Source organism: Elephas maximus, chromosome 3 (genome assembly GCF_024166365.1).
Source record: "Elephas maximus indicus isolate mEleMax1 chromosome 3, mEleMax1 primary haplotype, whole genome shotgun sequence".
Lineage (NCBI taxonomy): Eukaryota > Metazoa > Chordata > Mammalia > Proboscidea > Elephantidae > Elephas > Elephas maximus.
The window spans coordinates 159867363-159880345 of NC_064821.1; positions in this window are offsets into that span (position 1 = coordinate 159867363).

The window sequence follows — 12983 nt, forward strand, 5'->3', positions numbered from 1 at the left end:
AACCCCGTTTTCTACTTGGAGCCCAGCTATGATCTCCAAACTCCCGTTATACAATAATAAAGCAGGTATTTTAAGAGGCAGGTGATAAATTGTCATTCTCAAAACAGGCACATCTGGATTGGAATTCCAACTTCTCAAATTACCGTCCAAAGAAAAATCCGATCAATGGGTCAATTAGAGTTCTCAAACACAGAGGACCCAATTTTTTATTTTTTTAAGGCAATATAGGCTTTTACTATTAACCCCAAAAACCAAACCCACTGCTGTCAAGTGGATTCTGACTCATAGTGAACCTATAGGACAGAATAGAACTGCCCTATAGAGTTTCCAAGGCGCGCCTGGTGGATTCAAACTGCCGACTTTTTGGTTAGCAGCTGTAGTACTTAACCACTACTATTAGGCACTTTAAAACTCTGCTAGCCTCTACCCATTCACAGTTTCAAATCCACTTCAAAATTTTAGGTATCTATTAGAGCAGCTCATTGCCAGGGAGTCAACTCCGACTCATAGCGATCCTATAGGACAGAGTAGAACTACTCCATAGCGTTTCCGAGGAGCAGCTGATGGATTCAAACTGCTGATGTTTGAGGTTGCAGCCCAGCTCTTAACCACTGCACCACCAGGGCTCCTCTCTGGAAACTCTGGTGGCGTAGTGGTTAAGTGCTATGGCTGCTAACCAAGAGGTTGGCAGTTTGAATCCATCAGGCGCTCCTTGGAAACTCTATCAGGCAGTTCTTCTCTGTCCTATAGGGTTGCTATGACCCGGAATCAACTCGACGGCAATGGGTTTATTAGAGCAGCACCCCACTCTCCTGGCACCAAATTCTGTCTTAGTTATCTAGTGCTGCTATAACAGAAATACCACAAGTGAATGGCTTAAACAAACAGAAGTTTATTCTCTCAAAAATTAGGAGGCTATGTTGCCCAATTAGGGTCTGTGCCCTGGAGCAGTCGAACCAATGAAATGTACTCCAAGTCAGAAAGAGACAGAAAGTTCATTTAGGAGGTGACACCAACAGAGAGCCCAACAGCAACACAGGCTGTCTTTATGGAGTCCTAAAAGGCAATTTTACATTAGAGCTTATATATCGCTGTTGCAAGGGTTAGAAGTGTCTTTTTGGCACCTAACCCACAGATGTCACGGTGGGATGAGTTATCCATTACAAGATAATTACAAGCAACTATCAGGCTAAAGAGATACATGCCGAACATCTCCTTATCAGGCTAAAGATAAACATGCTAGACATCTGGGCTCTAATCTTCATGTGGGGGCTCTAATCTTCATGTAAGTCACAGGTGGCCAGGTGGCTGGACAGAACAAAACAAAGTTATTAACAAAAGTATGTGGAAAGGAGAAGGTAGGCAGAAAAAACTTACAGGTTCATCATCGCATTAGTTATGTCAAGCTCTCAATTGCCAATTTTGAAATGGAGAAAACATGTTGTGGAGTATTAGAGCCACAGCTGGAAATCCGAATTCAGGTCTCCAACTCCTGGGGAAGGCTTTCTCTCTCTTGGGTTTGAAGGAAGGTCCTTGTCATCAATCTTCCCCTGGTCTAGGGGCTTCTCAGCACAGGGATCCTCAGTCCAAAGGATGAGCTCCACTCCCAGCGCTTCTTTTTTGGTAGTGTAAGGGCCCTCTCCTCTCTGCTTGATTCTCTCTTTTATATCTCAAAAGAGATTGACTCAAGATACAATCCTAATCCTCATTAACATTATAACTACCTCTAATTCTGCCTCATTAACATCATAGAGGTTAGGATTTACAACACATGGCATAATAAAAACTGTTAAGAAAACCTTCTGCATCTGCCTTTGGAGAGTGGTGTCTGGGATCTTAAAAACTAGCAACCCACCATCTAAGATGCATCAATTGGTCTCAACCCACCTGAAGCAAAGGAGAATGAAGAACACCAAAGACACAGGGTAATTATGAGCCCAAGAGACAGAAAGGGCCACATAAATCAGAGACTGCATCAGCCTAAGACCAGAAGAACTAGATGGTGCCCAGCTACAACCGATGACTGCCCTGACAGGGAACACAACAGAGAATCCCTGAAGGAACAGGAGAGCAGTGGGATGCAGACCTCAAATGCTAGTAAAAAGACCAGACTTGATGGTCTGACTGAGACTAGAAGGACCCTGGAGGTCACGGTACCCAGACCTTGTCTTAGCCCAAGACAAGAACCATTTCCAAAGCCAACTCTTCAGACAGGAATTGGGCTGGACTACAAGATAGAAAATGATACTAGTGAGGATTGCGCTTCTTGGATCATGTAGACACTTGAGACTATGTGGGCAGTTCCTGTTTGGAGGAGAGATGAGAAGGCAGAGGGAAACAGAAGCAGGCTGAATGGACATGGAAATACAGGGTGAGAGGAGTGTGCTGTCTCATTAGGGGGAGCGCAACTACAAGTGTACAGCAATGTGTATATAAATGTTTGCATGAGAGACTGACTTGATTTATAAATTTTTACTTAAAGCACAATAAAAATTAAAAAAAAAAAAAACTTCATTTCTACACCTGGCTGAGTAGTATTCCATTTTATGTTTGTACACATTTTGTTTATCCATTCTTCCATTGATGGACATTCAGGTTGTTTCCACATTTTGGCTATTGTGAATAGTGCTGCAATGAACACTGATGTACAAGTCTCTGTTTGAGTCTCTTCTTTCAAGTGCTGGATCATATGGTAGTTCAGTTTTTAGTTTTTTGAGGAACCACTGCAGATTTCCACAACGGCTGTACCATTTTGCATTCGCACCAGCAATGAATAAGTGTTCCATCTTCCCCATATCCCCACCAACATTTGTTAGTTTTTTTTTTTTTTTTTTTTATCTTAGCCATCCTAAGGGGAGTGAGAAGCCCTGGTGGCATAGTGGTTAAGAACTCGCCTGCTAATTAAAAGATCGGTAGTTCAAATCCACCAGCCACTCCTTGGAAACTCTAGAGGACAGGTCTACTCTGTCTCATAGTACTCCTATGTCGCTATGAGTTGGGATTAACTTGACAGCAACAGGGTTTTTTTTTTTTTTAAGGGGGAGTGAAATGTTATCTCATTGTGGTTTTCGTTTGTATCTCTCTCATGACTAATGAGATTCAGCATCTTTTCATGTGTATGGTAGCTGTTCGAATGTCTTCTTTGGTGAAATGTCTATTCAAGTCCTTTGCCCATTTTATGATTGGGTTATTTGTCTTTTTTATGTTAAATTATCAAAGTTTTATATATATTTTGATTATTAGATTCTTATTGAATATATGGTTTCCAAAGATATTTTCCCAATTGGTAGCTTATCTTTTCACTTTTTTTGGTAAAGTCTTTTGATGAGCAAGAGTTGTAAATTTTTATGAAGTCCCGTTTATCTCCTTTTCATTTTGCTGTTTGTGCTTTTGTTATTATATTAGATAATCCATTATTAAAAGCTAAGCCCAACAGCTTTGCCCCTGGATTTCCTTCTAAGAATTTTATGGTTTTAGTTTGCACATTTAAGCCCTTAATCCATTTTGAACTTATTTTTGCATATGGTGTGAGGCATGGATCCTGTTTCATTTTTCTGCACGTGGAAATCCTATTTTCTCAACACCATTTATTGAAAAGGCTCTTCTTTCCCCTTCAGTTTGATTTAGCATCTTTGTCAAAAAGTGGTTGACCGTAGATGTTTGGGTTTATTTCTAGACTCTCAATTCTATTCCATTGGTCTATGTGTCTATCATTATACCAATACTAGCCTGTTTTGATTACTGTAGCTGTACATATGTTTTAAAATCAGCTAGTTTGTGCCCTCCTACTTTGTTCTTCTCTTTCTACATTGCTTTAACTATTTGGGCATCTTGCCATTTCATATAAAGTTGAGGATTGGTGTTTTCATTTCTATAAAAAAGCTGTTGGAATTTTGATCCGAATTGCATTGAATCCATAGATCGTTTTTGGTAGTATTCACACCTTAACAATCTTAAGTCTTCCAATCCATGAACATGGAACATCTTTCCATTTATGTAAGTCTTCTTTAATCTCCTTCAGCTGTGTTTTATAATTTTCATTGTATAAGTCTTTCACATCCCTGGTTAGATTTATTCCTAGGTGGTTTATTCTCTTAGATGCTATTGTAAATTGAATCGTTTCCCTAATTTCCCTTTCAGATTTCTCATTGCTGATATATAGAAACCCAACTGATTTCTGTTTGTTGATCTTGTACCCTGGAACTTTGCTAAATTTCTCTATTAGTTCTGGGAGTTTTCTTCTGGACTCTTGGGATTTTCTGTATAGAGGAACATGTCATCCATGAATAGAGATAATTTTACTTCTTCTTTTCCAGTCTGGATATCTTTTGTTTCTTTTCTTGTCTTATCATTCTGGGTAGGACTTCTAATACAATATTGAATAAAGGTGGTGTGAGTGGGTACCCTTGTCTTGTTCCCAATTTCAAGGGGAAAGCTCTCAGTCTTTCTTCATTAGGTATAATGTTGGCTGTTGACTTTTCCTATATGCCCGGAATCATATTGAGGCATTTCCCTTCTATCCCAATCTTCTTGAGGGTTTTCATCAAGAAAAGGTGTTAGATTTTGTCAAATGCTTTTCCTGCATCATAGAGATGATCATGTTCTTTTCCTCTGCTCTATTGATGTGAGCATCCTGCTTTTTTAAAGCTTAGATGAGTGAATATCTTGCCCTTTGATTTGATTAGTTAATTACATACTATTTTCCTTTTGTTTTGGGCACCAAGTGCTAAACTGGATTATCTTGATTGAATGAGTGTTGCTAATTCATGCTGATAGGTACTCTGTTGTTATGTGCAGCCCAGTTGATTTGGACTCATAGCCATCCCATGTGCACAGAGTAAAACTGCCCCCATAAGGTTTTCTTGTCCATAATCTTTATGGAAATTTAGGGAGCTGCGATGATAAAACAAACAAACAAAAACATGTGTTGTTGAAGTTACAGAGAAACTGAAACCTTCATCCATCGTTGCTGAGAATGTAAATGGTGCAGCCACCATGGAAAACTGATTGGCGGTTCCTCAAAAAGTTGAACATAAAACTACCAGATGACCCAGTAACCCTAATCCTAAAATATATACCCAGAAGAAGTGAAGTGAGGATTACAAATTGAAACCTGTACACCAATGTTCATTGCAGTACTTTTCACAATAACCTAAAGGTGGAAACAACCTAAATATCCATCAACAGAGGAATGGATAAATTAAATGTGGTATATACATACAATGGAATATTATGCAGCCATAAAGAGAAACAAAGTTCTGATGCATGCCACAACGTGGATGAACCTTGAGAACATTATGTTAAGCAAATAAGTCAGTCCCCGAAGGAAAAATACTGTACAATCTCACTTACATGAAATAAACAAATACATAGAAGGCAAAGATTATTAATGGCTACCAGGGGTGGGAGGTAGAGGGAAAGGGTAAGTTTTTGTTTGAGGACATTGAGTCTGTGTTAACGGTGGTAGAATATTTTGGAAATGGATAGCTATAATGGTGGCACAACCTAAAAATTGTAGTCAATGTCATTGAATTGTAACTGTGGAAGTTGCATTGGCAAATGTTGTAGAGTGTATATTTTCACCACAATAAAGGTAGGGGGATGGGCAGGGATGAATCTATTAGTTTGGGTGTCCAAAAAGATCAATTATTTGTGGAACCAGGTGCTCAAATAATGCTATTGGCAATCTGTGTCTGTGTCTTGCCTCTATTTTCCTCTAGGTTTACTTCATTTCCAGAAAGGCAAGATATAGTAGAAATGTCACAAGTTAGTGAAAAATATAAGATCCAGCATATATTCTGCCTTGAAGATTACACTAGTTTTCCAATAATTGCTACAAAAATTCCAGGCCCAGTCTTTATTGGACCAACTTGGGTCACGTGTCTATCCCTAAGCCAGTAACAGAGACAGGGAAATGGATATGCTGATTGGTGAATTCTGAGTAAAGCATCTGCTTCAGATCTGAGGAAAAGATTAGTTTCATCTGAAGTATAGACTGAGGATTTGAAAAAAGTGAGTCCCCAAAGGAAAATTCAGTGTGTTGAACCAAAACAAGGTGAACGAGCAACAGGCTGGCAACACCAACAGTTGGCCACTCCACCAAAATAAGGAGTTTAGACTTTTATTCCAAGCGGAATGGGAAATAATTGAATTAGTTATACGGAGGGGAATAGCCTTCTCTGACTTGTTTTTTTTTATTATTATTAAGTTTTATTGAGCTTCAAGTGAACGTTTACAAATCAAGTCAGTCTGTCACATATAAGTTTATATACATCTTACTCCTTACTCCCACTTGCTCTCCCCCTAATGAGTCAGCCCTTCCAGTCTCTCCTTTCGTGACAATTTTACCAGCTTCCAACTCTCTCTATCCTCCCATCCCCCCTCCAGACAGGAGATGCCAACACAGTCTCAAGTGTCCACCTGATATAATTAGCTCACTCTTCATCAGCATCTCTCTCCTACCCAGTGTCCAGTCCCTTTCATGTTCTGACTTGTTTTTGAAAGATTCCTCTATATCAGCACACAAAAGAAGTTTCTTTTACCGAGTTGTTTTTGCCATCAGTATGAAGGTGACAGCAATGAATATCATGAAAATGATTGACAGGACCTAGTTTCCCTATCTGGCACATGAAGAGACTCAGTGAGGTTACACCCAGAAATCAAAAAAGCAATTCTCTGACAGTGATACTAATAAGAATCAATGAACAATGGATGAGGTTAATTGCCTGAGAAAGTAACCCATCCTGAGAGAAGGTAAATGCCAGAAAAAGTAGTTTGGGAAACCACTAGATCAAATTAAAGGAAGAAGAATACTATTTGATCAAAATACACTTGAAGGTGAAAGAAAACCATGATAATAAATTATACAATAATATTTCTGCAGATATATTAATACAAAGGGCTAGGCTGCCTGTTCAAAAAGATGAGCCAACATGGTTTTTGAATTTTACTCAACATTATCCAAAAGAGAGACAGAGACAGAGACAGACAATACTATGGTCATTTGCAGGGTGTAGTTTGATGTGGGGAAGAGAGAATTAGTTAGATTTTATCATAGCCTGTATGAAAATATCCTGTCCGATTATGCAGCTCCTTTTGCTTTTTTTTTTTTTTTCTGAGAAAGTATTTTATTTTTCTAGATAACTTGTATCAGTGGAATCTTTTGTTGGTATAAAAGGTTAACCTATTTGGCTGCTAACCAAAAGGTTGGAGGTTCGAGCCCACCCAGAGACACTGCAGAAGAAAGACCTGGTGATCTACTTCTGAAAAATCAGCGATTGAAAACCCTATGGAGTACAGCTCTACTCTGACGAGCATGGAGTTTCCAGGAGTCCAGATCAACTTGACAGTAACTGGTTGATGCCAGTAAGGGGCTTCTGGGTGGATCTGCTTCCCATTAGATCTCATAATTTTTAAATTCTGTGGCAAAAGGAGAAACAGGCAGAAGCTGAAAGGCTGTTTTTAAGGGCTCCCTGTAGACAGGGTGAATGCTGCTCAGGGACCCCCATCAAGAGGCAGGGAGTAAACGGTGCTGGTATTGCAGTCACCAGACCAGCAAATCCCCCTATCAGTGGACACTTTGGCATTCTGTTTTGTACACCAGCCTGTTATGAGTTAGGCTAGTGGCAGTCTCTGAGGCTGTGATCAATAGAAACCAAAACCAAAACCATTACCTTCGAGTCAATTCCAACTTATAGCAACCCTACCGGACAGAGTAGAACTGCCCCATAGAGTTTCCAAGGAACACCTGGTGGATTCGGACTGCTGACCCTTCAGTCATAGCACTTAACCACTACGCCACCAGGGTTTCCCTCATCAATAGATGGACTCTTCAAAGTCTAGTAATCAGAGAACTTCCCTCTGATATCTCAAGCTCCGCTCTGCTTACCTTCAACTACAGTGACTAGAAAACTTTTTAGTTTACCGAACTCTATTATAAGAATCTGATGGAAGCTACAGACCTCCTCCCCTTCCAAATTTTACATTTGTTTTGGAGATTCATGAACCTCCCAAAGACTATTCATACACCTCCAAGGATCCCATGAGCTTCTGGTTAGTAACCTGCATTTTACATACATTAGGCATGGTAACAAAATGCAAAAGAGTCATAATAATAATATAAATATTTATTAAGCATTTTAAAGTCCTAGGTAAGTATGACTAGTAAATACGACACTCATGTGGGGTAGGTATCACTAGTATTCTCATTTTACAGATGATAAATCTAAGTTACCGTGTCATATTTACCCCAACTTGACAGCTCAGGGAAGCCCTGGTGATGCAGTCATTAAAGCACTCAGCTGCTAACTGAAAAGTCAGCAGTTCAAACCCACCAGCCATTCCACAGGAGAAAAATATGGCAGTCACCTTCTGTAAAGATTTACAGCCTTGCATTTTTTAACGAGATGGAGAAACAAATCACCAACTTCATATGGAAAGGGAAGAAGCCCCGGATAAGACAAGCATCACTGAAGAAGAAGAACAAAGTGCAAGGCCTAAAACAATAGTTTTTAGAAAACTATTTATTATACAGCCACAGTAGTCAAAACAGCCTGGTACTGGTACAACAACAGATACATAGACCAATGGAACAGAATTGAGAATCCAGACGTAAATTCATCCCCTATGAGCAGCTAATACTTGACAAAGGCCCAGAGTCCACTAACTGGGGAAAGGACAGTCTCTTTAACAAATTGTGCTAGCATAACTGGATATCCATCTGCAAAAAAAAACTGAACAAGACCCATACCTCACACCATGCACAAAAAACAACTCAAAATGGATCAAAGACCTAAATATAAAATCTGAAACAATAAAGATCATGGAAGAAAAAAATAGGGACAATGCTAGGAGCCCTAATACACGGCATAAACAGTATAAAAACATTACTAACAATGCACAAACACCAGAAGAGAAACTAGGTAATTGGGAGCTTCTAAAAATGAAACACCTATGCTCATCCAAAGACTTCACCAAAAGAGTAAAAAGATTACCTACAGACTGGGAAAAAAAGTTTTTTAGCTGTGACATTCCTGATCAGCATCTGATCTCTAAAATCTAAGTGACACTGCAAAAACTCAACAACAAAAAGACAAATAACCCAATTAAAAAATGGGCAAAGGATATGAACAGGCACTTCACCAAAGGTGTCATTCAGGTGGCTAACAGATACATGAGGAAATGCTCCGGATCATTAGCCATCAGAGAAATGCAAATCAAAACTACAATGAGATATCAATTCACCCCAACAAGGCCAGCATTAATCCAAAAAATACAAAATAATAAATGTTGGATAGGTTGTAGAGAGACTAGAACACTTACACACTGCTGGTGGGAATGTAAAATGGTACCACCACTTTGGAAATCGATTTGGCGCTTCCTTAAAAAGCCAGAAATAGAACTACCATACGACCCAGCAATCCCACTCCCTGGAATATATCCTAGAGAAATAAAAGCCCTCACACGAATAGATACATGTACTCCCATGTTCATTGCAGTACTGTTCACGATAGCAAAAAGATGGAAACAACCTAGGTGTCCACCAACAGATAAACAAATCATGGTATATTCACACAATGGAATACTACACAACAATAAAGAACAATGATGAATCCATGAAACATCTTATAACATGGATGAAGCTGGAAGGCATTATGCTGAGTGAAATTAGTCGCAAAAGGACAAATATCGTATGAGGTCATTATTATAAGAACTCAAGAAAAGGTTTAAACACAGAAGAAAACATTCTTTGGTGGTTACGAGGGTGGGGAGAGGGGTATTCACTAACTAAACAGTAGATAAGAATTATTTTAGGTGAAGGGAAGGACAACACACAATACAGTGGAAGCCAGCACAAATGGACTAAACCAAAAGCTAAGAAGTTTCCTGAATACAATTGAACACTTAGAAGGCCAAAATAGCTGGGGGGTGGGGCGGGGGGGGTGGGGGGAGGGAGGAGGGGAGTTCTGGCATCCATGGTTTCAGGTGACACCTAGGTCAATTGGCATAACAAAATTTATTAAGCAAATGTTCTGCATCCTGCTTTCATGAGTGGAATCTGGAGTCTTAAAAGCTAGCAAGCAGCCATCTAAGATGCCTCAATTGGTCTCAACCCACCTGGAGCAAAAGAGAATGAAGAATACCAAATATACAAGGAAAATATGAGCCCAAGAGACAGAAAGGACCACATAAACCATAGACTCCATCAGCCTGAGACCAGAAGAACTAGATGGCTCCCGGCTACCATCAATGACTGCCCTGACAGGGAACACAACAGAGAATTTGTGATGGAGCAGGAGAAAAGTGGGGTGCAGAACTCAAATTCTAGTAAAAAGACCAGACTTAATGCTCTGACTAAGACTGGAGGGATCCCAGAAGACATGCCCGCAAACTCTCTTGTTAGCCCAAAACTAAACCATTCCCGAAGCCAACTCTTCAGACAAAGATTAGACTGGACTGTAAGACATAAAAAGATACTGATGAGGAGTGTGCTTCTTAGCTCAAGTAGATACATGAGAGTAAGTGGGCAGCTCCTGTCCAGAGGTGACATGAGAAGGCAGAAAAGGACAGGAGCTGGTTGAATGGGCACAGGAAACACAGGGTGGAGAGGAGGAGTGTGCTGTCACGTTACAGGGAGAACGATTAGGGTCACATAACAATGCGTATAAGTTTTTGTATGAGAAACGGACTTGAATTGTAAACTTTCACTTAAAGCACAATAAATAAATTAAAAGATTCCAGCCTTGGAAACCCCGTGAGGCAGTTCCTGTCTGTCCTACAGGGTCATTATGATTCAGAATCGCCAGGACGGCAGTGGGTTATAATTTAGAGAAGTAAAATGACTTACCAAAAGTTGCACAGCAGTAAGTGGCAAAGTTGGGATTACAGCACTTCTTTAAATCTCTAGTTAAACTTCTAATTGTGCTGTATTTAAACCTTGCGGAATTAAATCAAAGGTCCTGTTATGAATTGAATTGTGTCCTTCCAAAATATGTGTTGAACTCCTAACCCCTATATCTGTGAATGTAATCCTGTTTGGGAATAGGGTTTCCTTTGTTATGTTAATGAGACCATACCAGGGTAGGGTATGTCCTAAACCTAGTCATTTCTCAGTTAAAAAAAAAAAAAGAGCAGATTAGACACACACACACACACACAGGGGAAGACAGATGTCATGTGAGAATAGCCAAGAAACCAAGGAACATCCAGGGCTGTCAACAAGGAAGGAATTGACAGGGCCAAGACCCTGATGGGACTTCTAGCCTCCAGAACTGGGAGAAAATAAATTTCTGTTCTTTAAAGCCACCAACTTGTGGTATTTCTGTTACAGCAGAACTAGCAAACTAAGGCAGGTTCTTCAAGCTCTACAATATTATACTCAATATTAGAAACAACACAAAAGGCATGAAATATTTTAACTATTGATACCAGGGATTCTGTGTTGTCTAGGAAGTTGTCTAAGACATTGGTATTTGCTGAAACATGTGAGTCTTAGTATCTAGAAAAAAAAAAAAAACCGTTGCCGTTGAGTAGATTCCGACTCACGGCGACCCTATAAGACAGAGTAGAGCTGACCCATAGAGTTTCCAAGGAGCGCCTGGTGGGTTCCAACTGTTGACCGTTTGGTTAACAGCCACAGCTCTTAACCACTACGCCTATAAACCAAACCAAAAAAAGTCAAACCCAGTGCTATCGAGTCCATTCCAGCTCATAGCGACCCTAGAGGACAGAGTAGAACTGCCCCATAGAGTTTCCGAGGAGCGCCTGGCAGATTCAAACTGCCAACCCTTTTGTTAGCAGCCATAGCACTTAACCACTACGCCACCAGGGTTTCTGAGTCTTAGTATAGCAGGCTGAAAAATACTCTCCACTGAGGTCCACATGCAAATATTTGAAAACTGAGAATGTAACCTTGTATGGCAAAAGGGACTTTGCAGATGTGAATGAATGAAGGCTCTTGAGATGGGAGATTATCTGGGTAAGCCTGATGTAATTACAGAATCTTTATAAAAGGGACACAGGAAGAATCAGAGTCAGAGAAAAGGTTTTGTGATAACAGGCAAAAATTGGAGCGATATGCTAGAAACTGGAAAAGGCAAGGAAAAAATTGGAGCGATATGCTAGAAACTGGAAAAGGCAAGGAAACGGATTCTCCACTAGAACCTCAAGAAGAAACACAGCCCTGCTGACACCTTGATTTTAGCCCAGGGAGACTGATTTCAGGCTCTGCCTCCAGATCTGTAAGAGAATAAGTTTGTGTTGTTTGAAGCCACCAAGTGTGTAATAATTTGTTACAGCAGTAATTAAAAAAAAAAAAAAAAATTGCCGTTCAGTCGATTTTAACTCATAGCGACCCTCTAGGACAGAGCGGGACTGCTCCATAAGGTTTCCAAGGAGCAACTAGTGGGTTCAAACCGCAGACCATTTAGTTAGTAGGCGAGCTCTTAACCACTGTGCCACCAGGTCTCCACAGCCACAATAGGAAACTAATATACTTAGAAATCTGGCAAAATGAAAACAACAAAACTCCATCCGAGACAGAGATTACATGGCAGCAAAACAAAAATCAATTTTAGAAGATAGAGAGGGTTGTTGTTTTTAGGTGCTGTTGAGTTGTCTCCAACTCATAGGGACGCTGTATACAATAGCAGGAAACTACCTGGTCGTGTGCATTCCTCACAGTCGTTGCTATGTTTGAGCCCACTGCTGCAACCACTGCATCCATCCGTCTTGTAAAAGGTCTTCCTCTTTTTCGCTGACCCTCTTCTTCATTAAGCATGAATGATGTCCTTCTCCAAGGACTGGTCTCTCCTGATAACGTGTTAAGTACGTGAGACAAAGTCTCGCCACTCTCCCTTTTAAGGAGCATTCTGGCTGTACTTCTTCCAAGACAGATTTGCTTGTTCTTCTGGTAGCCCACAGTATATTCAGTATTCTTTGCCAACACCATAATTCAAAGGCATCAATTCTTCTTAAAAAAAAAA